This window comes from Falco biarmicus, chromosome 15 (genome assembly GCF_023638135.1).
Source record: "Falco biarmicus isolate bFalBia1 chromosome 15, bFalBia1.pri, whole genome shotgun sequence".
NCBI lineage: Eukaryota > Metazoa > Chordata > Aves > Falconiformes > Falconidae > Falco > Falco biarmicus.
The window spans coordinates 4,749,819-4,777,568 of NC_079302.1; the positions used below are offsets into that span (position 1 = coordinate 4,749,819).

The 27,750-nt window shown below is 40.7% G+C and overlaps 1 protein-coding gene across 15 annotated transcripts in view; it reads right to left on the reverse strand.

Moving 5' to 3' along the window:
• Nucleotides 1-27,750, reverse strand: part of KLHL36 (kelch like family member 36) — a 97,777-nt gene that overhangs the window by 61,331 nt on the left and 8,696 nt on the right. For 7 of the 15 annotated variants that reach the window (XM_056361180.1, XM_056361166.1, XM_056361174.1 and 4 more), the window contains exons 1-2: nt 19,314-19,460; nt 19,105-19,199 (exon numbers count right to left, since the gene is read on the reverse strand). The gene's annotated coding sequence lies outside the window, so the exon portion shown is untranslated. Of the gene's footprint in view, nt 1-7,160; nt 7,241-19,104; nt 19,200-19,268; nt 19,461-26,684; nt 26,746-27,750 lie in introns of those variants that run through there. The other 8 variants (XM_056361181.1, XM_056361177.1, XM_056361172.1 and 5 more) reach the window with 4 other exon arrangements.

A 27,750-nucleotide genomic window follows, 5' to 3' on the forward strand; every position in this document is an offset into this window, starting at 1 on the left:
CCACAGACTGCCTTGCAATTGTGCTTGGGAGCAAGGCAAAACCAAGGCCAAGCCTGAACAGACCAGGCTGAGCCTTGCTTTCAACTCAGAAAATCTTCATGCAGAACATATAATTTCAAAAGCTAGTTTTAAATACTAGGCTGATATAATTCTGATCTCTGTGGATTCCTTCCAGATTATATATGTGAATATTAATTATGTAAATAAATTTATCACAGATGCAATTGCATTAATTACACATGGTCATGAATATATAAATATATGTCATGCCAAAGGCCAGGGAGAGGCCTCACTGAGATTCAAAACAAGACCTTCTGGTCCAGTTTTAGTATGACAACAGCCTCTTTAATAAGATCTCTGGAGAAGTCTTTCTGCAGATTAGAGCTATTGGTTCCAGTACAGGACCATTCAGAACTGGAAAGTATTCCCAGGCTTGACCTCTCAGGTCTGAAAACATGGCATCACTAATGGAATTCATCCAGAGAAGAAAAGATAAAAATTGCAAGATAACTTTTCCATAGCCATGTGTACAATGCATACTTGCAAAGAGTCCAATCATTTTCAAGGTCATTCTCTTTAATTTTGAGCATACAATCCACCTCAAGAAAGATACAGGATCTGAAAAATCTGTGCATGAATTCAGTTCGATATAATGAATACCAGGTTGTCATCTCTGTTTCCTGACATTGCTTGTACAGATAGAAAATTATAACATTACAGTTAATAATTATGTTATCAAAAGCATTGGATAGAGTGAGCTAGTTGGATACCTGCACTTCGCTCTCTTACTGCTCTTCCCTCATTCAACCTTGCATTTATCCAATATCTGAAAAATGAATAGCATATGAACCAAGCACCACTTCACATTTGATATTCCTCCAAAGCTCGGTTTTGTTTGATTCATTTTGTAATATACCTTCAGCTCTAGGTCAGACAACCTGTGGTAACGACAGCTTTTTAGAGTCGTTTCAGCATCTCACATAAAAAGGGATTTAAGTCCCTGCTTCTCACAGTACATCACTTTTATTGTCTGTATGGCAGGTCTGGACATGCCTGAATTCTCTGCCTATCAGCCAGCCACACTCTAAACCACTGCTTGATCATAAGTAACAAACAAAACCATTCCTGTAAGTATCTGGAGATTTATGGATGGAGGTCTAGGAGTGCAGTGGACTTATGTTTGGTTTTTTTTTTTCAGCGAATCAGTACATAGTTTATGGTCTAATCACCACACAGACACAACACTCCCAAAGCCTTTCCAAGGTGCATGCATTTTATGCATTTGGACTGTCCCGTGTTTTGTAATGATGAGCTCTGAGAGAACCACTGAACACTAATTTCCACGTTTTCATGGCTGTAAAAGATTAATATATAATCCTATAATCCAAGTGATGGACAACACCAGTAGATGCATTTGCCTATTTAAGCTTCACAAATCAGGAAAGTCTTCATAATTAATACTCTGAAAACAACAAAATGATTCAAAGATGTTGTTGAAGGTGTAATTTAGTTTAATGAACCATCATTACAACATAAAACCTAGCTTGGCTCAGAAATTATTGCCAATTTGCGCCTAAGTCTAGACTTTCCTTGTGCCTATGTTGGCAAGGTGATACATAGGTACAGGCTTGAGGCAACTTGGAGAGATTTTCCTGCTGGAGAAGGGCAGGCCCATGCTCCGCACTAACGCATGCCCAAGGGGGCTTTTATTTGCTTCAGTTGCAGTGGTACTGTGGGACATCAGCTCTTTCCATAAGGACCCTGGTGTATCCCACAAGGATAGAAGAAGCCTTTCCTTTTTTTTTTTTTTTTTTTTTTCCCTCCAAGATCCAACTTTTTCTAAAGGAATCCTGTGCAAGAGCAAACTACCCAGCGTATATGGACTCTAACCTAAAGCACTGAGGTTCCTTACCAAGACAGTGCTCAGATGTTTGACATCTCAGAGTTCACCTACTAAAAATTTATCCAAGAGCTGGTGACAGAATAGGGCTTTCAAAACCAGTCTGGCATCAGCTGGGATGTGCTGGCCAGCCAGACATAAAACCAACCATGCCTTAACTGGTGCCAGCGTTCACATCAGTATGTAGGATACTGGGGTGGATGTAATGCCAGCCGTGTTTACATACTCCCTTCACTCGTCACTGCTTAACAATGCCTGACTAGCAGCTTTACAGAATGCCTTTGGGACGTTCTTATATCTGAGTGGTGCCACAGAAAAGCAGTGTTGAGTACATCTTGTATAGCATCAAAGTCAGAGTAGAACTGAGGAAACAGCACTTTAATCCTAATTTGACACATTACTACATTCAAACAGGACAGCAAAAAAATTCTTGCCCTCTTTTTCCACAACCTGCCAAGAGTAAATTAGTATTCAGTGCTCTCTGAAGGAGGAATGCTTTTCTTGTGCTGTACCACTTAAAAAATGGTTCTTCAGAAAGTGTTTCTAAGCATGCAGGGAATAGCTGAAGATCTTGAAAGAAAGGAGTGCATTCAAACCAGCACTTGGCTCTTACAAAGATTTTAGCTTTCTATGACCCCAGTCCTCCTATTCTTCTATAATTACCATCCAAAAAGAAATATTTTCATCCAGCTGGCCTCTCTTGTAACAAAATAAGCCAGGATCTTTGTGAGAGGTACTGTGTTAATTTGTAAACTGGGCACTTCTCTGGGATTCGGGTGCTCCTAGCTTTAATTTATTCCTTCATGTGACATTTATTCTCAGCACAGTGACACTGGCAAGTCACAGAAGGGCTGCAGCAGCCCTGGGTCTGGCCAGGGCAAGGTAGGCAGCTACCAAGGAGAGCTGTGAGCCCGCTGCCCTGGTGGAGGGACTCAAATAGCCACTGCAAGGGGCTGGAGGGAGGGTGGTTTTCTCTGCACCAGCTATTGCCAGTCCCACCGTCATGCTGGCAATGAAAGCATGAGCCCTCCTCCCCAGGATCTCAGCTCAGCTCGTCGTATAGTTCTGTCCTTTCATCGAACAAGGGCCTCCGCAGCTAGACCATATTTGCAGAGTGGTGAAATTCACTTTTGCCTACTAGAAGCCTCGGATAGATCCAAGTTCCAGCTCATTTCCATCACTTTGATTTAGCTTGACATCAGGTCTTTAATTCCCCTTAAGCTTTGAGTTCGTCTACAAAATTAAATAATTTACTTATCTGTTACTGATCATTTTCTTATTTTCCTTCCCTAGGAGATAAGTGAGATAGTATCTGTAAGCACTTTGAAGATGTAAAAGTGCTTATTACTGTATTTGGGAAGTCAACAGAATTACAAAGTTACAGCATACAAGTACTTAAAATAAAAGCCCCAGGCACCACCTCCTGCCTCACCAACACTGCTGGATGCTGGGTCCTTCTGACCCTGAATTACATACTACTGTTTATCACACCGCACAAACGGCACCAGTTGTCCAGATGAGGAAAAAAAGAGGCAGCATCTAATTCAGGATCTCATTTCATTCCTAAAGACATTTTCTGGGATCCAAAGCTTTATTTTCCCTGAAGAAGAAAAGGATTTTTAGATCACCAGTTTCTGGCCTTGCATATGTAAGTAAAAGCTCTGGTTTCATGAATAGGATGTCATGGCCTACAAATTACAGCATGATTCAGGATGCTGCTTCACATGCCATTCATCTGTCCCCTCTGCAAGACTATTAATTGCTGGGAGCTAGACAGGGCAGACTGCTGGCACTTGGTACTTAAATTTAATATGTTAGTGCCTGGGACTCAACATCCTGAGGGAATGGAAAGGAGGTGGAAGGTGGAGCCTTTCCAAATTTAGGTCAGAAAGAGTCATAAGGACACAGTATCCAACAGATGGATTTCCCTGTTCTCCAGTCTACAGTAATTGAAGAATTATTGTACAATTAGTGACAAAATAATATAGAGCAGAAAATAGATTCAGGGTAGATGTTAAAACTGAGGAGGGGATATTGAAGGTGGCGAAAACGTGCACCGTGATGCCACTTGGTTTATGTCCTTTTGTCTCCCAGATACAATCAACCTTGGGGGAAGGAATATACTCTGGAACTGGGGTCTTGCCTTCACTCAGCAGCTTTTGCAGCCAGGCCTTTGAGGGCTCCTGTAATACAAAACCTCAGTCACCTGAACTGTATTGACCTCCCTGTATATTTTAAAACCTTTTTTTCTTCTTAGAGGTCTCCCTCTTGACAAGTCTGAAGAGAATTCTGGAAAAGCCATCTTGGTAAGGTTTCAGTCAAACCAACCAGAAAAACATCGAAGCCTCAATTAGAACTGTTTTTCGTTGCTCATATGTGACATGTCTTGCTGACTTTTCAGTGAATCTGTTGACCCTGGTCACCGTGACACTTTAATTTCCCCAAACAGCAAGGAGAAATCAACAACTGAAGGGCCTCAGCTGCAAAGTTTTCCAGTGCTGTGCAGTGAGGTTGTGGCTAAATTGTTTATCTCTGAGAGCCACTGGAGTGCCAGGTTCATCTCCCAATTCACATTGCAACAACATCCAGAATGTGTCAATTCACCTCAGAACTTAATAAACCAACACACGTTTCAGTTGTAGGAGCTAACAAGTATCAGGACCCTTTTCTAAATCCCAGAGAAGTGCTGAAAATATAGCAAAGGAACAGCAATGTCTGCAGAACTTCAAGTCAGGTATTTTGTACCTCATTCACAAAGCTCACAGAGCTTTTCTACAGTATTAACTGTCTCCAGGGTGCTTTGTGCTTCTCTGACGCAAACCCAAGTCTGCTCAGCTAACGCTTTTACAATCCAAAGAACCTATTTTATTGGAATTTTTTTGGCCACTTGAAGTCATGTTTTGAAACTGCTCTTACAAACGAGCCCTCTGAACTGATGTGAAAAACTCAAGTGTCTTTCAGAGAAATACCCTGACAGTCAGCTGCTGCTGTGGAAGAAACGACCGTGAACCTAGAACAGGAAGCAACAAGATCTCTTTAGCCCCTTTTTTGCATCTAAACAGGAAATTGCACGAGCACGGTTTAAGGAACAAAGTAGAGAGCTCTGAGATCTGAACTTTGCTCAACCTGAGAGATGGTGGGACTAAGTTTACATTCTTGGTTTTCAGCAGCTTGGAGGAGTATGCATGAAACAGGTTGTCCATTGATCTTAAACACAAGGACCTGACCAGCAATTCAGCACCTTGTCTACGTGCAAGAGAAGCAAAAGAATTCAACAAGAATAGAAAAAGCGTTGGTTTTAATTCTAGATCAGTGATAAGGAATAAGGGGAACAGTTCTTTTAATGTGCTGTCTCTATGGTAACTGCGAACAGGGCACTCACTACATGTATTTGCTCACTGCTTTTTGCATTGCACAGGAAACGCACATATCTTCTCTATGAACTCCAGAATACATTGATTTTATTGACTAATCACACAAAAGATCAGAAGATGGCAAAAAATGGAATTAAATTATGTAATTTCAGATGTCAATATCAGAGCCAGACAGGCTCAAACTCCCTATTTTAACTAACCAATTTTTTGTCAGTGAGAAAGTAATGAGTGGGAGGGAAATACTCCCTTCAGTGAAAGTCTTGACCTTTGTAGGCAGGAGAATATTATTATTTTTTGTCTGTGCCAGAGCTGTGTCTTTCTCTTTCCTATGCCCACTGTGTCTCAAGCACAGATGTAAGAGGGTGGTGTAGATTTTGTTTCTCTGAACAACAATTTCTTCCAGGCAGTATACAAAGGCAGAGTGCCTTTTGCTAGATATATCTGCAGCTCCTCAGTAAGGTTGAGTGCATAGTGTGATAGGACCACATGACAAGCTTTGAGGGGGTGGATGGGACAGCCTCCCTTTAAAGCATCTTTTCTGGAAGCACAGAACATGAAACAGGCATTCATATTGGAGCTTTCACTGGATCTTTCTGAAATTCATGGAACTCATCTGGACTTTCATAGCCTCTAGATCTGGCCCTAAGGGAACAGGTATATCAGCTTCTCAGCACTTTGGCTCTTTTTCCTGACCCAAGCGTGGTATTTCACATGATTTCAGACTAACAGAGATGGAGGGAGAGAGTGAGAACAAAATCATAGATAAAGGCGGTGATACAGATATCCCTGTAAGGATAAAAGGAAGGAAATTGCTAAGAATGACAAGAACCTCTTTGACTCTGTCTAACTTTTGGAGACAAAGTACGTGACCTGGGATATCTCCAGAACGATCAGGAAGAACTCTTCAGTCTAAAAAACTTGTTATTTTCTTACTCTGTGAATGTCAGTCATTTTGCTGTGGCTGAAGCACATTCCAGCACAAAGCAAGCCTCAGCATATAAAAATGCTCTTTTTACTGTGAGGTAAATTGAGGTAAGCACTGAGTGGCTCCAATTCCATTAACTACTCTCCCTATACGCTTATGTACCATAGGGTAGTGCTACAAAGTTTAATAGTGAACATCTGTGTGACAAGCTTTCAGCTCATCAAAGATAAAAGGCTGGAGAAAGACAGCGTTATTGTGGCAATGGTTATTATCATTAGCCATTTATCAATGATGTAGTCCTGAAAATGGTACTGTGAGAATTTTCTTCTCTATCAGACTCAGTAGTGGCAGTAACACTGTGGGCTTTCAACCATGGTTTTGTTACATACTTCAGTATGCACTTCCCATTAAAGAAAGTCTCTCTTCTTTGTCAGCGCCTCTCAGAAACTATTGCCTCTCTCATGCTGCTAGCGTCATTTCAAGTATCTGTTTACACAGAGTAAGGGGCTTTACGCCACATGTACCCTGGGAGACCAAAGGTCTTCTGTCTCTAAAGCTTCCCAAGACTGAAGGATGAATATAACCCAAAACCAAAAAGGAGCAAAAAACGATAATGCTAAGAAACAGACCGACTTCGAGGCAGATTAATTTGCAAGGGGGTTTCCTACTTGGAAATTCCTACTTTCCTACAGGGAAATACAAACCAATTAACCTCCTTAATTTACTTGCATCCTGAAACCAGCAATAAAACCACCTTGGAAGCCAATTGAAAGTGATTGTACAATCTCTTCTCAGTTCTCGTAATGTCTCTGGAAAACATCACAGTGACTCTGCTCTGGGTTCAGACACTCAGAGAATGGCTGCAGTAACACAGCACAGTAACTACCAAGTCCTCTCCAAAGTCCCAGGAGTGCTTTATTCAAGATACTTAGCTACAGACTGCAATTATTCTTGTACTTACTGTAAGTAAGAATAGAATGTCCTTGTTTCAAGGAATCAGTGGCCTCAACTGGCTCCAGCATTCACAACTTGCACAACTTGCTAGTGACAGAGAGAAATAAATGTGATGTTAAAATATTTTGGATGAACGTCATCCATGTTTAATGCATCAGGGAGTGATCTGGCACACTTTGTGCATCTCTTTGCTTGACTGTTTAAAACAGCAACTGTGCCTGTATCCAAGTGAAGAACAAGATTTATATAGTCAAACATCTATAATTCATGGATTTTACTGCACTAATGAAAATGCAATGGCTTCGTGGCTGCGACCTGCCATAAACCAGTGAGTTTTTACTGTGAATGGCTGCAGCTCACTTTAGGTATTACACTAAAAGGAGTGACAGTGGGAATGTCAGCATGGCTGGGGCAATGATGAGACCAGATTTTTGCCAGCTTCCTCTTGGCAGTGGCTTTGTGCTATTTCCTGGTTCCACTGCCAGGCCTTGTCCTTTCTACTCATGGCTCCATCCTCTACTCTTATTTTACCTACTGACACTACACGTTTCCACTGCAGAGCTTTTTCATACCCTACTGCTACATCCTTTAGCAGCCGCAGCTTTTCTCTTCCTCTCTAGTGACCCTCCTACTTCCTGTCCCATCCTTCAAATCCGGGGTTTTGACACTGATTTCCCTTCTGCTCCCTTCCTACACAAATTTCTTTGTTTCCTGTACTTATCCTGAAATGCAGGTCCCACCTTGTTGTTTTCCTGTGCTTGCCTGACTGGTGAAGGCAGCCTGCCCACATATGTGCCAGGAGCTCAGGTCATATGAAAGATCTAACAAATCACAGCATGTGAAAAAGGATGGGTAAGGTCCAAGCAACAGCTGAAGGATGAGGTTTAGTAAAATGTTTTTGATAAAGCCACCAAATGGACAGCACAACAGTGAAGGTAAGTGCATATTTCACACTTGGAGCAGAAATCAAGATGTGGAAGAAAGTCTAGCAAATTTAGCTAATGTTGATTCAGCTGATATCCCCAGGGTGATCCACTAGATCTGCTTTATCCTTTTACAGTTTCCTCAGGCCACTGCCTCATCTTGGAGTCTTCATAAAAAAAAAAACAAACCAAACAAACACACACAACTCCCCCCCACCCCAAACCAAACAGGGTTCATCTGTATGTATGGTTTTTTTTAGCCTGTGCTCTGTGTATTGGTCTGTGCCAAGTGCTCCTGGAGGACATGTAGTTCCAGGAACCACTGGTGTATTTCAGGTACTGGCTGACCAGCTGGAAGCAGGAAGAACAAGCTGGAAATGTCCAGGTGAAGTCCTCATAACATTGTTTGGCAGAATTATGAGCATCCATTCTCCAAAGCCTGTGATAAATGCCAAGAAAACCTGAAGTTGTAGGACTGCCTATTGAAGTGCCTAAAATGACCACATCACAGAGCATATGTATGCTAAAATATCAGATTTAATCTAATACATATCTGATATATATGTATAAAAATATTTTTAAGTAGACACTGTAAAATGTAAATAAAATTTACTAATTCCTCCCCCGCTTTATTCCTAAAGGGATTTTAAAGTTTATGAACATACCATAACATACCCAAGATACAGTGTATACCCAGTGATACATAGCTAACTCTGAGGAAACACAGAAAGCCTTTGAGTGCACATAAGAGCAATTGCTGTTTTAGGATGTCAGACCAAGAATAGTATCCATTTGAAACACCAAGAAGAATTTAGGTCAGGAGAACATAATTACCCAAGTTGGAGTTTGTCCAGGTTACCTGGATTACTACTGCTAAAAAAAGCAGAATGGACCATGAGTTAACACAAGTGATTAGGATCTGTGTTTAGCAAAGGTTTTTAAAGATACTAACATGAATTAAACATCCTATTCCAACCAATTTTCACATGAGTTCTGCATTCATTTTATTAAAATCTCTCCTCTATGCTGTGGCATTCAGTTGCTGCTTTCTGGTTAGTCACAGCAGTAAATGTAATTTATTTTTCTCCAAAGTTTAAATGCAAAAAATTACACATTACTGAGGCTAGACGTCTCTTTTTGCATTTTTTTGCGGGGGGGGGGGGGGGGGCTCTGTGTGGTCTCAGTCCTGCAAGGAACCTCCAGGTTGAACAGGATTAAGGGCTCTCCTTCCTATGAGCCCTAAATTGGCATCTCTAGCTCTAAACCTATTAGAAAGTCAATCAGTTCCCCAAAACCTACTACAGCATGCATCTGTAAAGCATAATGTATTTCCAAATGTAGGTTAAGAGGCTAAACTGGGTAGCAGTCTTTGCACAACAGGTGATTTGGTAGGACATCCCTGTGCACAGTTTGCCTGTGTGCTCATGCCAACTCGGGCGGGCTGACCTGCTTTATTATAGTCACAGACCAACACTGCTCTTTGCCTTTCAAAGAAATTAAAAATAACGAATCCCTCATTCCCAGAACAATAGTTATTGCTAAAGGAAACAGAGGCAGACTTGGGCATGTTCAGGGCTGAATAATTCCTGACAATTTTCCTTTCTGTGCTAGCCTGTCCCTTGCAGACCTATTTGCTATATATTTGCTGACTCACAAATCCTTCCATGTGGCAGACTTAAAAGACTTTATTATAAATACACTAATAATCTGAGCTGTCGCTACTGCTAGCTGCTAAGCTCCTGCTTGGGGCACTGGCAATAGTGAGTTCTTACATTCCTTTATTTTACATGAGGGAGACTTAAACTGGATGGATTTGTTATCGGACATCTACCCTGTAGGATTCTACAGCTACTTATTCCTACTTCCACTTTCTGGGGAAGGGATGGATTGCTTTGGTTATTTTGCTTGCAGAGAGTAAAAAAGCAGCTAATATATCCTCCTTTGTGTGAACTGTGTTATTCAGCAAGGACTGTTGCAGTTATTTATTCCGGAGGGCTCTTATACTTAACACAAGGGCCCAGGGAACACATATCTATGTCTGTGCAGCTTGTCAAGAGGCAGAGCAGTCATTTCTCCATGCCTTTTAACACGTGCAATGAGAACACGACTGTACAAGCTGCCTTGTGTCCTGGAGAGAGACCACAACTTCAGATCGGGAAGAAGGCTGTGACCGGAGCTTTGCCATAACCAGGGGAAAAGGAAGTCATGCTAAGCCTCTAGCCAGCAAAAGTTCATTACCAACTGTTACCTCTGCGAGGCTTCGCTGCCCACCCCTCAGCCTTTCTCCACTCCTTCCAGCTCCTCAGCCTAGAGGCTAGCAGAGTAGAATAGCTCCCCCATTCATATTTTCATTCTGTGATGGTAATCAAGTAGGCAATCATACATATGCCAGGATTGACACTGGCAGGAATCATGAAATTAGAACCACTCCCCAAGCCCTCACACTTCACTTCTGTTGAGACCCAGAGCATTATTAATCCCCTAACAGGAATTCAATTGAATTCTGTTCATATAGCCAGGGAAAATGCATGTGCAAATTAGACTTTTGCCCCTAATTTGCACATGTACCTGAGTTTTAAACATCATGCCCAAGATCCCCTTGGGAAAATGGGTCAAAATTCAACGACAAAATATTCTGCCGGTACAAAGGATTTTTTCTGCAAAACCTCTGCTTTCTTTGAGAACACATTGATCTTCATGCGTTAGCATGTTAAAAAGTACCCAAAACATGAAATACTTTAATGTGGTTGAATTATTCCACTTTGGCTTTATGCCCAGGGAATATTGTGGCATTTTGTACATACAATTCTCTCGCGCATTTTCATTCAGAAGTAATAGGATTGATACTATAATTGTTGCTGGACTGCTATGCTCTGCAAACATTTGCTGTGTTGCATGTTTGAGATAGAGGGGGGTAATCACTCGTGAATTATTTCTGTGGGAGAGTCTTCATGCTGCACCAGTCATTTCATATGCACTGTGATTTATTCATTGTCAGAAATATCATTTGAAAGACTACAGCTGCTCAGACCTGGTATGAAAACAAAAAGGAGATCTACCCACAGCGGGCACCAAGGGCACTACGGAACCTACGTCACTATTTAAAGAATACATTCATAAAATGCAATCATATAGGAATATGTGACTAAATACTATACATTCTGTTCTTTAAAGCTCAATCAGACAATAACAATATAATCCCTCACATCACCTCTACTTTCTTTTTGTATTTAGCAGTTCCTCAGGTTGTTCCTATTCCCTTTTGGCCTGATCTGCTACTTTTGCATCAAAAACAAAATTTAAAAAAATGGTGATCTCTTTTCGTTACATCAAGTAAGACAGAGACAATCAAAGCCAGATTTGTCTGGAAGCTTACTCAGGCATGTTCTTTAGAGAACTGGCAAAGTCTTTTTGGCTGAATTTTCCCTATTTCCTGCTTCAGCTGCTGTGATGCAGGAAATCCCCCCACCCATACAGCTGGTTTCCCTTTCAGCCAAAGGATGCAAGTGTCATTCCATCTGTAAGTTATGCACACCACATCCATTTGTGTAAAATCTTGGATGGACTCGGAGGGAGTTGTTTCAGCAAACAGTCAGAATCAGCTGAGATAAATCAGGGAAATTCAAGTTCATACCGATAAAGGTCCTCCAGTTTCTGTCAATTGATAATCTTGTGGTAAATTCTAAGCAGGTAGCAGAAGGGTGAACTGGGTAACCATGGAGCCATTGCTAACATCCAATGTGACTCAGAGCAAACAGAGGATAAGTTTTTCTCATAAGTAGAGAAAATGTTAGCTGTGTAGGAATTCCTTCTGTCCCCCAGGGGTAAGGATGTGAAGGTCAGTGGCTTGAACAGAATTGCTTTTCACATTTCAGTTTGAGAGGGAAAGATGGTTCTGAAGCACACTCAGCATATAGAGAATAAAATACAATGAGAAATTCCCCTGAGCTATCCTGCTGCATTGTGGGCAACCGAAGGAATTCCCCAAATCTCCTGTCCAACACAAAGCTCATGCAATGGGCAGAGCTTTGTGTAAAACTGTTGTTTGCATAATTAGGGTACGGATAGAAAAATGAAAGGTTTGATTTTGCCACTGTAAACAGATACCCAAGATGGGACCAAGCAAGCAGCTAGAAAGACAAAACTATCACGGTCCAAGAAGTAGCCAAATAAATTCCCATCCATGGAAGCTCACAGTACTCTTCTAAGCTGAGGCCAGAGGTGTGCATATAGCTAATGAGTAGCTGCTTCTGCAATCAAATTAGTAACCTTTTGGAGCAGGGCATAAGGAATAGATGAAGCAATAATCTCTTACACCACTCCTACAGAGCTCATCTCCCAGAGTCCTAAAATTTTGGCACACAGAAAATGCACCAAAGCTTTTCTGGCTGTAGTAAGGGAGAGCCTTTCCAAAGAGAGCAATGCAAGACCAGCAGTTATAGACCTCACCCCACCAAGAAATTCTGGAACTGAAAAGAGCCACTGGACTGGGTGATTTCATTGCAGGGATCCTGTTGATCTGAGTAACTGGAAAACAACACCTGATATTCCCACTGACTCCAAGAGCAGCTGCATTTGCTCAGCCTCATGAAGCCGGGGAACAAAGGGCTGCCAGTCCACAAAGGGTCCATGATAAAGTCGCTATAGACTCTGCTCTAGACGTGATTTCTGTGATGAAGAAAATAAGAAAGAGGGCGAGGAAGAGAGAAAAGACCTTAAAGCATGAGCCATTTTAAGTTTTAGTATGAATCCTTTACAGTTTGTGATTGGGGTTGCCATAGCAATCCTGAGCCTTTCTGAATAAAGGCAGATCTGAAGCAAGCAACATACAAGTGGGCAGTTTGTGCCCTCTCTGGTGTCTGCACATATTCAGAGCAGCCCTTCTATAGCTCCTGGACACCTGCAACTGCCTGTAGTATCACCAAGCAGATGCTTGCATCACAAATTTTGGGTAAGGATTAGTACAAGTAGCTAGCACAACTAAAAAGCACCTTTTAAAGATAATTTCATATTTCAAAGCCTGTTCCTAAGGCATGCTAAGCCACCTTCTTACTTTGGAAAGTAAGGTGTAGAGTTTGCTGGGCCCAGGCAGTCAGCAAAGCTGTACCTTTAGAGCAGTTTTTCAGGATCTCATGGAGTGGTCTGGCTGGGGAGATTCAGGGTACAGCAAATCTGGGATCTAGACCCTCGCACAGTGAAATCAATGAAAGTTTGAAGTTACCTTTGAACAGCAAGACTGAATCTTGAAGGGAGAAGAAAAAAAATACCCAACACCTAAACTGCCCCCTCCTGCCCCGCAACACTAAGGTTATTTCTGCAAGGTACTGAGAACAACCAGCACCCATTTACTTACTGGAGCACGCTTAGGATCCCAAAGGGGACCTTTAGCTCCCAGGATATACAGAAGATGAGCACATAATCCTGCAAGCAGTTTCTCTGGGGTCAGAGACAAAAGAAAGCCTGTAGCTCTGCACTGTTATAAATGAGAAAGAGATCACATAGCAACTTTTATTCTGCAACTTTCAAACAAACTTTTATAGCAGGGAGAAGGAGGGCATGGGAGGCAGGTGTAAAACCACAGCCATGACACATCTCTCTCCAGGGTATTTGTATTTTGCTCACATTTCTTGGCTCCTGGTTTCATTGTTATTTGTATTGGAGCTGAAGCCAACAGTTTTGTAAGTCTTTCTGATTGCTAGGAAAGGCACCAAAAGCTACAGTTCCAGCTCAGCACTGAAGAGAAGCTGTATATTAAACCAAAAATAAAAAAGGTCAAAGCAGCCAGCTACAGAGAGCTGAGAGGCCCATTGGGATTAAGAGGAAAGATTTACAAGGGAGCTGGTATAGAACCATTCTCCTCTGGCAGGTTCTTTACTAGTCTGAGATCTGGCATTTGTTAACACAGCCTTGTATGTCCCACTCCAAGAAAAGCCGAGATGGGAAGGCAAAAGGTAGCCAGGTTATCCTTGGTGAACTCTGTAATGCAGCTGATTTTGGTGCATAAGTTAGTTTGTGTTAATGGGCCAGGGTAGCAAATGCATTGACTTGTTTCTTCTCAAATAGGGCTTTTGTATCTGATTTAGACAGAAAGTTTTAAGTGGGGGTTCTCAACTCAGTGCTATTTGGAGAGGTTTCCCAGAGAACACATTCCTGAAGACACTCTAAGGAACTCCTGAGAGTTTAATGACTTTGCAGTAATAGTAAGATGTTGGGTAATACGGCTACAGGAACAATTAAGCATGATCTAGAACCATCTCTTTCATTGTACCAGAAGTATCTGACTGTTTGGATAAGCCAAGTGAAGGAAAAGAGCAGACTTCATTGGGGGGGGGGAAGGGGAACAACCAAAAAAAACCCCAAACACAACCAGTTTTAAAAAAATAAATAACTCTTCAGCCTAATCAGTTCCACAGCTCAGGATACTGGAAGGTCAACCAGAGAGCTGCATAAGCTGGCATTGCTGCTAAGACAAAAACACATGCTGAACTTCCTCTCTGGCCTTTGGCTAGTTACTAAATCCTTGACCCATCATAAGTCATGATGGACCTCCTGGGGGGTAAAACCCACAGCCCTTCTTCAGGCTTCAGTACTCAATTTGTATGCAAGCAACAGGGTCTAATTCTGGGATATGAGCTTTAAAGAGGCAAATTACAATTGCTGTGAAAGCTCGCAGTGCAGCTGGGCCTGGATTTGGACTCTTTGCTCATCAAGTGCATGAGAAGCAATATTCTCAGTGAAAACGTCAGAACTTTTCACAAGGCTAGGAAGGGGAAAGAGTTCACCTCCATTAGCAAAAAGCTCCACAGAATCTTGCCTGAGAAGTCAGCACAGTATGGCCATTCAGAAGCTGCAAGAGAGCAAGGCCGGGTACTAAACTTCTCCTAACACTTGAGACAACATCGATACTTTACGTGGATTACAGAATATGTTTCCTTCTACATACTCACATGCATTTTTATTCTGTTACCATAGAATTTACCCACTTGTGATTCAAAAGCCAAATAGCCTGCGTTGCTAAACCTCCAGCTACAATAAGCACAGCTTTTTTAACAGAGCTCTTTAATGTTAACTCTGGTACAGTGGCTTTTTAATAACCCTCTGGATTCAGCACACTTTGTGTTGCTGCGTAGTCTGGAAGGGCAGTTATTGTGCATATTATAGTGGCTACTGCATTAAACATCTGCTGTGTGAAATCAGCAAGCTCTCCAGCTGAGCAAATTGCTGGGTGGTGTTGGGACTGTGCTTAGTGCTGTGGTCATTTACTCGACTGAAAAAAAAAATAAAAAAATCCACCTCTCATGCAAGCTTTAACAAGGGACTCCTGTGCATGCCAGCTGTCAGGATGGGAAAAGCACTGTAATTGGAGTGATTAAAAGCTCACAATGGCAACAAAATGCCTCTTCCTTTAAGGTGGAGTGAAACTGTCTTATAATAGCGATATGGCTGCTCTTGTAAAGCCTGCAAGGCTGTATCGGTCATCTTTGCACTAGTATTTGTAATTCTGTGAAGCTCACTCCCACAAGTTGGCATCTACATAAACACTTCCAGTAACTACTGGGGAATTGAAGCATAAAGGGGTCTGCTAACCTCCAAGCTGTACGATGGAGCTGTGTTTCAAAAGGATTTTACACTTTGATATATTATTACAACAGTGGCAATTTTAGTACCTGATCAGCGAGGTGAACATGGGAGGGCTGTTGCTTATTACCACAAACAGTGCAGGAGCAGTGGTCTAGGCAGGAGACATTTCCAATGTATTTGATAGGACTCTAATGTCTCAGAGATAAGGATCCTTAGTGACATGGTTTAGTGGTGGACTTGGCAGTCTGGAGTTAATGGCTGGACTTGATGATCTCAAAGGTCTTTTCCAACCTAAATTATTCTGCCCAGAATCTTAGCACAAATTAGTGCCATCCAGAGTAATAGAATTACAATTGATTTGAATTGACTACACCAGTGAGATTTTGCAAATTAATTTGCCTCTCTTTGTCCCTCAAACTGTTGAGCCAAACAGTGTAAGTGTACAGGATTACCGAGTATTATTTAGGTTTTCTGGAAAATAGTGTCACCTCTCTCAAGCATACAAGAGACCTTGAGGAAAACCAAACAGTATTGTCCTCCATCTCCGAATGCCTTCCCTCCATGCACACTTTGTGCTGGATAAAAATAGCTTTAAACCCTTGGTTAAGTAAGCTTCTTAAGTTTGAAAAGCCTGTTTCAAATGGACAAAGGAGGCACAACTAAGACACCATAAAAAGGCCTTTGGTTTCAGTGTCTGCAACTTAAAATGACACTGGATTGGCATTTCATGTGTCCAAGAGGGAACTAACATTGAGACATTGACTGCAAAGAGCAGAGGAAGCATGAAGAGAGATGTGTGGAAACAGGGTGCGGCTGTCTAGTTCTCCTTTCTACTTTTCTCTCTCAGGATCCGACTAAGTTCCTTTTCAAGAATTACTGGAAGCTGAAACAAAAATTATTCACAAGGAAAAGAAATCTATTCTGCATATCTCAGCAATACATCAGGAAAAAATAGTAAACCTACAGGTTGGTCAAGATCTTTGCTACAGAAGAATCCTCTCTGATCAGGCCATTTCCATAGCTTGTAATTTTAAAATGCTCTCACAAATACTAAAGTATTTTTAGACACATGCACTTTGCTTATTTCTGTTGTAATTATTTCTGAGTTCTAGTTCAAAGAAAAGTTGAGGAAAGTCAGAGAACAGGATATGAGATGGCTTGGTGCATTTTTAAACTGTAGTGCATGAAGCACTAGAGGTCTGTAGATTGCTCCGAAGGGACTAAGAAAGGAACTAAGAAAAGCAAGCCCATTGTCTTCCTAAGTTTATTAATTAAGAGCCACCAAAAAAAAAGGGGTGGGGGGGAAGGGGAAATGCTAAGCAAAAATATTCTGAGACCTATCGCCCAGTTCTACTGGTCTGCTCCTAGCTGGCTACATTTCAAGCAAGCTTGTTCACCTCAGTATGCCTCAGTTTCCCCACCCCCCCACCCACCCCAACACCCCCCCCCAAGTGACCAACCAAAAGAACGAGTCAGAAGACTAATCATCTCTTACAATTATCCACACTAAGATCATCTTTAGAGAATTATGGCCCGAGTCCTGGAAACTACTCTTGGCAGGACCAGAAACTAAAGCATTCTTATTCTTTCTTATTAATTATTACTATTGCCCTAAGAGCCCTTTTGACCAAAATCAGTTTCTGTGGGAATTTGAAGTAGAAGCAGGACAGGTAGCTAGCTTGTGATGGAGGGGACTCATAACCATCCTAGAGCAAGCCATTCCCACGTCTAAATCAGTGCCTTTTGTGATGGGGTCCAGCTTCAAGGTGCAGAAGTCTGTTGAGTCCCTCACTACACTCACTTAACTCTAGGTACTACAGCTCGGAGGTCGTGCTCCACCATTGACCGTGAACAGATCAAAGTCTAGAAAGGAGAAAAGTTGGTAGTAGCAGCCAGAATTATATCTATGTTTTCCCAGTTTCTGCTGTACAGAACAAGCAGAAGTATTTCACATTACCAGGTAAGATATTAAAGATATAGACATGTAGGAAACAAAGAGCAGACACTGTATAGAAACATGAGGAATTCTTACTGGACAAAGAACTTGGTGCAGGAACTGGTCTCAATGGACTGCAGAAGGAAATCACTGCCCCAAACCCAGGGTTTTGGGACAGGGGTTTATGACCTTTCAAGATATCGCTTCCTTTGAGGGAGCAATTCTGTGTTAGCAGTACCGAAGAAATCCCAAGTCAAATCCATAACCCACTGAGTCCAGGACTCAATGAATATCCCAGTGCAACAATCCCAACTGACAGTCCCTTACCAAACTTAAAGCAAAAGTCAACCCACAATAAATTCATACAACCTATTTCTGAGAAGGGATGCTCCCAGACCCCGCTCCCATCATCACATACACTTGGTGTGGTTACAAACAGGGTCACAGCCCAAAACAGGAACCTAGATGAAGATAAGGTGGGTGGACAGAGTTTACACGTACTCTCTTCACAAAAACAGAAATCGCTTCTCTCCCTAGAGTTTCAGCTTCCTACCAAATAACCCTTCTTAGATTGGTCTCAGGGTTGAGCTTCATTTTTATGAGTGACTGGCCTCTTGGTCAGATGTTAGCACTGCTTTCAGAAGAGCTGCAGTATGTTTTCCCTGTTCAGTACAGAGAGCCCAGTCAACATCACGAACATGCCCCTCAGGCTGGATTTATGTGGCTAAAAACCACATCACATCACCAACTCATGATAATACCACCCTTTTCTTACTCATAGGTGCCCAAGAGGCCGCAATGTGAACCTGTCAGGAGACTGATCTGGCTTTAAAATCAGGTGATTTTTAAGCTGCATCAGTTCCCTGATCCACTTTGCTGTATAACAAATTCCTTTGACAAAACTGAAGGCAGGACAAAAGCAGGACCCAAGTGGAAATGTAAGAAGAAAATAGAAGGGCAGGAACACAATAATCCTGCATTACCACTGAATAAAGTCATTCAAGTCATAAAATCACCAGAGAAATCTCATTACTGTGCCTTAGGCAGAATTAGGTATTCATACTGAGGACAGGTAGTTATGGAAAGCTGCTTGTGCCCTCAGCCTCAGAGGACTTCAGCCTGAGAAATCCCCACTTGGAAGAACTAGTGAAAGTCTTGAACCAGAACAAGCACATGCAGCCAGCGTTTAGAACATTTTAACATACACACATAAAGCCCCTTAACAAAGTCTTTTACATTCCAGCTTGGTACACAAGATGTGCGTTAACTCTGAAAAATCTCAGGCAGGGATTTCAGAAGAGTTCTATGGTTTTTTAATTCCTCCTCTTTCTCCTAAAGAGTTTAATGAGGAAATCTTAGAGGTCTTGGAAAAGGACAGACCTCCTGTGCCTATTCAGTAATGAGTCACAGGCCAAGTCTACCAGTTTGTTAGTACATGGAGCGGGATTTCTGCTCCTGTCATGCAGTCCAAAAGTAGATAATAAGGATTCATGGCTAGTTTAACAACATACCTGAATAAGCCAGAAGCAAGCAATGCAAAACTGCAGATCTTCCTTGAATTTTCTCTAGAACTTGCCACCGGAAATTTTGCCAGCATGGAAGAATCCTTTGAAGAAAAGGACAAATGTGTGAGTCACTTAATCTCTCCTCTTAAACAAAGAGCAGAATTACTCACCCACTCTAGTGGGGACAGGTATTAGGCTGAAAACCATAACTCTACCACTTCAGTATGTTAGTTATGTTAGAAGACAGCTTATTCTTGTTGTCCGGGCAGGCTGGAAATTGCTAGAGAGCAGGGAAGCTGCCTGTGCAGTGCTTTACAGGACGCAGAACTGGAAAGAAGGGAAGTGCAACACTGCTAAAGAGGGAGAACCAAAGGGGGGAGTGGGGGAAAACCCACTTCCAGTCTTCATGTATTTGAAAACCTAGACACATATTCAGCAGGATTATAACCCAGCATTGTGACAGCTTTATAAAATAGATGGGACGTGCCTCTTCCCTACAAAAAAATCAGCAATGATACTGACGGAAGCCAGCTGAAGATTGTTGAAGTCTTCAGCACATTGTCACACAGGTGGTGACAAGCTGTACCTTTACTTCAGCAGTTTCTCAGGGTGCTGCATGTTGCTTCAGGGGTGCCAACCTGCCTAGAACTGATTAATGCCTACAATTACTAAAATACACTACTCAGTTGGGAAAACCAAAATGTGTTAAGGGGAAAAAGAAGGAATTTACAGAGCATGATTCTTGGGTTCAATGCAAGAATTACTACTTGAAACTTTGTGGCTTCCATTATGTAAAAGGCAAGTTAAAGCACTGTAATGATCTCATTGGCTTTAAAAAACATTAAAGCCCTGTAGGGCAAATGAGAAAATAGTCTTCTGAATTAAAAGAAAAGAGGGAGGGGTGGGGGGAAGAAAACCAACCCACTAAACAGATTCCACAACTATCACATTCAAGGTAACGCAAACAGTTGACACGAGCAGCGTTTCCACACATTACACTGATGCTTTCCTAAAAACAGGACTGTAAGTTCTCTCCCTCAGACTAAACAGGACACAAGAATTGATTTGGACTCGAGTTGAATAACACGCACAGTAGAAAGGTTATAATAGTGAATGCATTTTGTCCCAGTTTCAAAGCCCAGTATGAGACATAGAATGCTCATCAATTTTTTTTGGCAATTTCTTTTCTCACATATTAACAGATCTTACTTTTAAACAGTTTTCAGTGAGAATTTTGCCTTCAAAAGCACATGGTACTGGGTCTTTAAGAATTACTAGGATGGTGTGTATGCTACAGCAGTGAAAAGGCACCCAAACACAATGGTAGGAAGCAGAAAATTTAGCACAGGAAAATGCAGACTGAACAAGAAGTTCATAGAAAAAATATTTGATATACCATAATTTAACATTTAAATCATCAGCCTTTCTATCTATTCCTAATACATATCATAATGGGGAAAGTATTTTGACTTTTCCTCCTCACTAACAGTTGCAGGTGGTCGTTCTCAGATGTGGAAGTTTTACCCCCAAAGATGTCACATACCTGCTCTCTTTTTACACAAGTGTTTTACTAGAGATAGTGAAAAAAAGATAATTTCCAACCTTAATTTCCATCTTTTGCACTAAAAGGCATAACTAAGAACATGCCAGGTATTAGCTAGTTCTAGAAGCTATCCAATCAAGAAATCAAAATAAAACGGTATTTCAGTAAGTGCTATACTATCAGTTTATACATCCATTACTCCCAATGAGCACAACCTACCAGCAAGCTGGGATTTATTTATTCCATAAATTTATAAATAATTTCTAACAACAAATCCATATGAGAATTTTGTAATTTATCAGCAAACAAAAGAAGTGACAGAATTTTTCAGTTAATTTACTTTTAATGAATTATTCACCAAAGCCTCTTGTATAATGAAGTAGAGTACAACTCTACATTGACAGACAGAACTAGGAAAATGATCTAACAGATATTTTCCCTCTTTTGTTTCTACAAAATGACAAAGACTAGAAACGTTGATGCTTGTATCCTTCATCACTGCCTTTAGCACTACTATGACCCAAAGCAGATTTAACACACAGCACATGATGAAATACTTACTGACATAGCATTGCATCACAGATTTTTACTTTTTTTTCTAGCAACACAAAAAGGGGTTCTTACAAATTTAAAGACAAATTACAACAAAACATCTCTAAAATCTTTAAAAGACATTGTCACAGACTAACTTGTCAACAGACCATTCCTTCTAGCAGTCTTACCCCAAGGCCTATTCAAAGCCAATCAATCACTCTCTACCCTCACCCTCATCATTTCCTTTTAAGCAATAGCTGGAAATAGTCCCATCTGCTTTAAAAATCAAAGAGCAGCAGCTGGTGATCAGTCTTCTTTATAGAAGTCTGTGAGACTTAAGGATATTGTCCTGAGCAACTCAGTCAAAATTAATTATAACCTAGATGGAATTAATTAGAGGCTATCTTTATTTCATCTCCATTGTTGTGCAGACAATTGTTTAGCTACTCCTCACACGACTTGGTAATTACAGTAAGATGAAACCACTTAAAATGAAAATTTCTGAATGGGCTTTGATTTAGATTTACAAGACTATGTTTGTGGAGGTGGGGGCAGAAAGAATGCCGTTTGTTAAATATATAGTAGATCTACATACACACACAGACAAAAATATTTGCCACTTCTTATCACTCAGTTGTGGCATCAAAGCAGAAGTTACTTCAGAACAACAAATTTCAGCAAATGTACATGAGAAACACAAACAGCTGGTTATATAGTTAGGAAAACACAGCCCTGTAACTATATGGGTGGTATAAATGACAAGAACTTCAACGTGACTCAAGTAATTTATATGCTCAGTAGTTGGTGTATCTGTTCTGAAATTAACCCATTAACACAGCAAAGCAAAAAAGATTCTATCTAATGTGTAAATACACCCAGCTATAATGGCATGCACGAGTGTATAGATTTGTGCTCATAACGTGTATTTATTTTACAGAAACATGCACATACATGTGCTAACTGGATAGCATGCTTTTTTTCTTTTCTGCCAGCAGGCATTCATTTGTTACTCATTCCTGTTCCTATGACAGGATGATCAGATGTTAAAATACTTTGCAGCTGGGCATGAGAAAGGTGCTGGTAATTTGCCATACTTAGTGAGAAGATGTCTTAAAGTTAGATGAAAATCCAGTCTTATATTCAGAAGTGGCTTTTTTTGTTAATTAAAAAGAAAAAAAAAAAGAAGCGTAGCAAGGATCAAGTTTATCTCTATTGCAGAGAAACTTTAATGGAATTCAGTTTTAACATTCAGAAGGTTTTGGATTCAGGAAACCATCCCCTTGTAATTAAGGTGTGCAAAACCTGAAATCTGTTGCATGTGAGGAACCAACAGTTTTATCTTGAGCTGAGAGAATGAGTTTGTCTAGGCACTTTAATACCAATCCAGATCAAATGGCTCTAATCAGCATTCCCACAACCTAATATCAGGGCACTCATATGCCTACAAGAGATGCAGACACTTCCCAGCCTGGTGGATTTCAGAGACAGCTAAAAGGAAAAAAGTCTCATCAGAACTGAAAAGAGACAGTGGCAGTTGTCTATTTGGTTAGTAACCACTGCTCTCATTACTAACATCTTTGACAGGATAACAGGAGTCAGATTCTCTAGTTTTATAGTATTAAAACCAATTGAGAACAGCAAAAAAACCCAAACACCCTTGCATTTAAGAGAGAGGAACACCCACCCACCTAGTCATAATCTATTGAAGTGACTTCTCGCTATAAACATAGAAAAGCTAAATTATTCTAAAATTGTAATGTCTCCTGCATATGGGCTTGCGGGAGGCTAAATGCAAGATGACTCTCCCAAAGGACACAAGAGCTTCGTGATTCCAGGGGTAATAAATAAAGTATCCCTTGTTGTAACTGGCAAATGCATGCTTGGCACCCTTGGGAATTAAGCTAAACTGAATCTACAGGACAAAAGTGAAGGTGGAGCTGAATGCTTTATTTATGTGGTGCCTGCTACTAGGAAGACCCAGAGGCCCTAGGTCATGAAGACACTATGTTTAGAGAGTGATATCCTATGAAATTATCATGAGTTTCAGATGTATAATACATGAGGAGGCAGGGAGGTCCAGGCTCAGTCTGGTTTTTCTCACACGTAGTGGTGCATGACAGAATTTTTGCCTCATCAGTCATGTGGCAACCTCAAGAGACGGGAGGAAACAGCAAAGTAAATTCGTTGTTCTTGATAGCAGCAAACTGTTCTAAGTGGTCAGCTTTCTCCTTTCTGAAAAACTCACACACAGGACCAACATGTTCAGAAAGTAAAAAATCTGCTAGTTTTCAGGACAAGTTATAGTTACAGGTGGCAGCATTTCAGTGGGAGCCCTCCAAGGCATTCTAGATTAATCCAAAACTTTTCTGAGAGCAATTCAAGCTAAAATGTTCTCTCTGCACCAGTGTACCTTCTCTGGTACTACGCTAGTGACTTCCACACGGTTGTACAGAGCTATACCTAGTATTATGACTCCATGTACTAAAATGTTGCCAGTTATACAAGACAAACACAAAATGTTCAGGAAAATTTTAAACTGAAAAAATTACATGAGTCTCCTGTGGTTGTCACAGGTATGCAGGAACAACTGTAGCAGTAAATGAAATAAAATGTGAAGATGTATAATTGCTTTGGACCTCAACAATCCTGTGACAAACTGACTTGATTCAAAACATACAGATTTTTCCCTTTTCTTTTCTCTGGACAACAATTACTGTTTACCGAGCTGCTTCCCAGAAACACTGCAGTAAAATACTAAAACTACTGTAAGCAGGAAAAGGTCATCAATTACATTATGCTCAGTAGAGCATGGAAAAACTTGATTAATCCAAATAAAATTAAATGTAACTGTTTTTAAAATTACATCTTCCCATTATGTGACTGTTTTAATGAATCAGAATTTTAGTCTAAATCCAAACTGCCCAGGGAAGATTCTCAATAAATTAGCCAAAAATCTGTGATTTATTTATGTGTGCAAAGTCCTAAATATTTCACACACCATTGTTCAAAGGTATCTTTCTGTGACACAAGTCTCATTTTAATCTTAACAGCATAAAACAGACTATTTACAGTTCTGCTCTAGAAGAGGATTTAAAACCCATGTGTCCCAACCAGCCACACTATAATTTCCCACATTTAATTAGAAAATAGATGAGATTGGTTTATTTAAACTGGTACTTGAAGTAAGCAATTAAGTGCTTCACTTAATAGGACTATGTGCTGTAAAACTGGCCTTTCATTACTTGTATAGTTCCTAGCACAATAGGTTTCCAGTCCCAGACAGAAGCTTGCAGGCACTGCTTTAATAAAAATATGCTATTTAAGAATATTGTGATGCATTTCCACTGCCTCTGGGGGACTTAAAATAATCCAGCCTATTATCTGTCCTTATTACATAGAACTAAGTGTGCAATTAATTGGCAATCTGTAGTGGATTATGGAAACATTCCAGATGGATGGGGATTTATCACAGTATTTTGCAGCAGCAGCTACTGTAATTTCCCAAGTTTGGGACACTGAATTTACAAGAATTTATTTATTTGTCAGGTACATCTTCTGAGTGAGAATTTCCATTTCCTTTTACATCAGAGGCAACAGCTTGAGACGTAGCACAAAGCATTTGTGAGATAACACAATATTGCTACAGCAGACACGTCTTTGTGATCAGACACACAATAGGATGTGTGGGCTGAACGCTCCCTCAAGAAATGAAGATGTGATCAATTGACTTAGCTAATATTTTGCTTTGTGGGAAAAACTCCATCAGACAGTCTGGAGTTTCATTAGTCTGTGGCACTGCATGAGCTGCAGCAGCTTAAACAAAAGAAAGCTGCTTCTTTTTATTCTCCCCTGTACTAACCCTCCTTAGCAATTTGGGGGGCAAGGGGGAAGCTGTTAACCTTTCTAGCCTTGCCTTCCAGTGCCACTGCGGCTCGGTAACGCAGAATAAAACTGGGCTGACATATCTGGAGCTGTGTCACAGATGGCTCTGCCGTCACTGGGGCCTGTGGCCGTCGGCAGGGAACGCTCTCCTGGAAGCTGAATCCAGTCAACATATAAAGAAGGCCAGCAGACCCTGGCAATACATCAGAGGCTAGGGTAGAGGTTTCGAACACACTGCTCCCTCAGGAACCATTCTTTAAGATATTCAAATAAGACGTTATTGTTGTACACCAAGCTTGTCAATGTAATCTTTTTCTTTAGGGAGACAGAAAGCTCCTCCTGCTCTTGATTTTTTCAGCCATTTTGAAACTACCAGGACACGAGCTCCTGTTATGAGGCACAGCACCTATGTAGCAGAGGGAGAGACCGCAGGAATAACCCCTCCCATTGTATCACGCTTCGGGCAAATTCATACAGTTCCTTTCCTACAGTGGCAGTAAGTATTGTTGCTCATTGGACTACCTAAGCTGTTGTAGATAAAAGGCCACCTCCAAACAGCACTCATGTTATATAGCAGCCTTATTCCATGGTCTCAAGACTTCTGTGTTCTCCCCTCAGCGTAAATACACAAGAAAGCTACTAAAATGCATGGATGAGGGTTATATTCTTGTTTGCCTAGGTATACAGTTCCCTAATAGTGAATAGCTTACTGCTTTTTCTATACACTCAGCAAGTATCAAAATTCTTGTAAAGGTTTATAAATGCATATTTGCGTAGACCACAGTTCAGCCAAGTAATCTAATACTCATGTGAACTACATGCCCTGCGTTAGGAATTTTCCCTCTAATGTAACTTAAGATATGCATTGGACTGTAAGAATAAAATACCTTTTTATTCTTCCATCTATGCCTAATCCTTCTGCCGATTCCCCCTCCTCTCTGGCACTTGCCACTCTCATTTATTTTCAGATTGATAATTGCCCCCTTTACATTTCCATCAACAGACCCACACACATCCAGTGAATCTCCAAATTGCTTTTGCCATGTGTTAGCATTAATAATTAATGAAACCAGCTGATTGCTCCAAGTGACCCATTATCATGTCAGGGCAGAGATGAACCAGAGAGAAGGTAGGATTCATTTCTGAGACTCCAATTTCAGTATCAAAGTTCAAAATCAAAACACCATCAGCAACATAAATCTGTTTCTCTCAAGAGATCTATTCTTTCTGAGAGGTGGCCAGAACAGCCCCACAGCCTGAAAAGCAGATATTACCATGCTCAGGGCTTTTTAAACATAAACTATTGTGTTCTCCTCCAGTATGTGACATTTCTCAGGGCTTTTCTGACATTTAAGTATCATCCAGGCATTTAATAATAATCAAGAGGAGAAAAGGAATGGGAAAGAGAAACATACATTAGCATGAAAGATTAAGGGAAATGAATATGTATAGGACACAAAAAAGAATAAAATGCTGGTATACAATGGGACACCACAGAGCAGAGTGGGAGGGCTTCTGTTCATTAAGTATTGATATAATGGATTTAAATAAAATTGAATAAAATCCAATTTAAATGCTAGAATAAAAATACTGGAACGACCAGCTAGGGAACAGAATGGGTTTCTACCTCTCAGAGGTCAGATCAATGGTTCACTGACAACAGCTGCAGATGGTCTGACAGCAGAAGCCTGCAAAAATAAAAAATTACAGGGTTAGATCAAGTCTGCTGGCTCTTTTTAACCCAATTCTTTGCTGTTCTTCTAACATAAAAGTTATCCTTTAGCATACAAAAAAGTACCTATCACAGATGCCTTAACAGAGCTGGTATCTTACTAATTTTTATCATGTCTCAAATTATGTTAACTTCTGTATGTATGATCCTAGGACAGTATTATTCAATTTTACAAGAATAATTGATACTTCAGCAACCAGACAATAAATTCTCCTGCTGAGAAAAAGCAAACAAACAAATAAATGACAGCTCATAAATTTATTCGGCGTCATGAGAAAAGCTTTACTGAGATAACATAGCAGAGCTTATTATCAGCCTGCTGTTAATGTAGGACTCCCTGCTTTAAGACTATTTAAGGATGACTAACTCATGTTACATTTATTTCCTTTAAACTTGCCCTGGGCTACACGAAAAGCAGGAATCAGTTAACTGTTTGGAGGAACTTTCAGACAGTGCCATAAACAAAATTCAGAAATTCAATATAATACTTCTGTAGGATGCAATATCGCATGAAGTTGTACCAAAAGAAATGAAAACCAACCCAAACATGTAAAAATCATGTTTTTTCCAAAGCCCTGGGTCATGAAACCACAAAAGTGTTAGAAGTGTAATAGAAATTTAGTGAAGGAAAAGCTGGTATCTGAAAAGTTGAAAATGCAATATGCAATTGTGTAGGTTTCACCGCTTTCAGTTGTGTCTCCTTTCTATGTCCTTGCTTTAGTCAAAGAAAAAATTTATCACTCATCACTCTTCTAATTAGTCTTTACAGAATGCGAGAGCTTTCTTAAGAGTCATTCCACTGCCACAGGGTCAGTATGTTTTCCAGCAACTGACTCACTTTTTTAATCCCCTACATGTAACAGTAGGGCACAGAAAACAAGCACATTTATATTGTTTCTAGTTGGCTGTACAGCTAGAAATTGTACTGCTATGACTTCATTCTCACCAAGGGGCTTGCTGT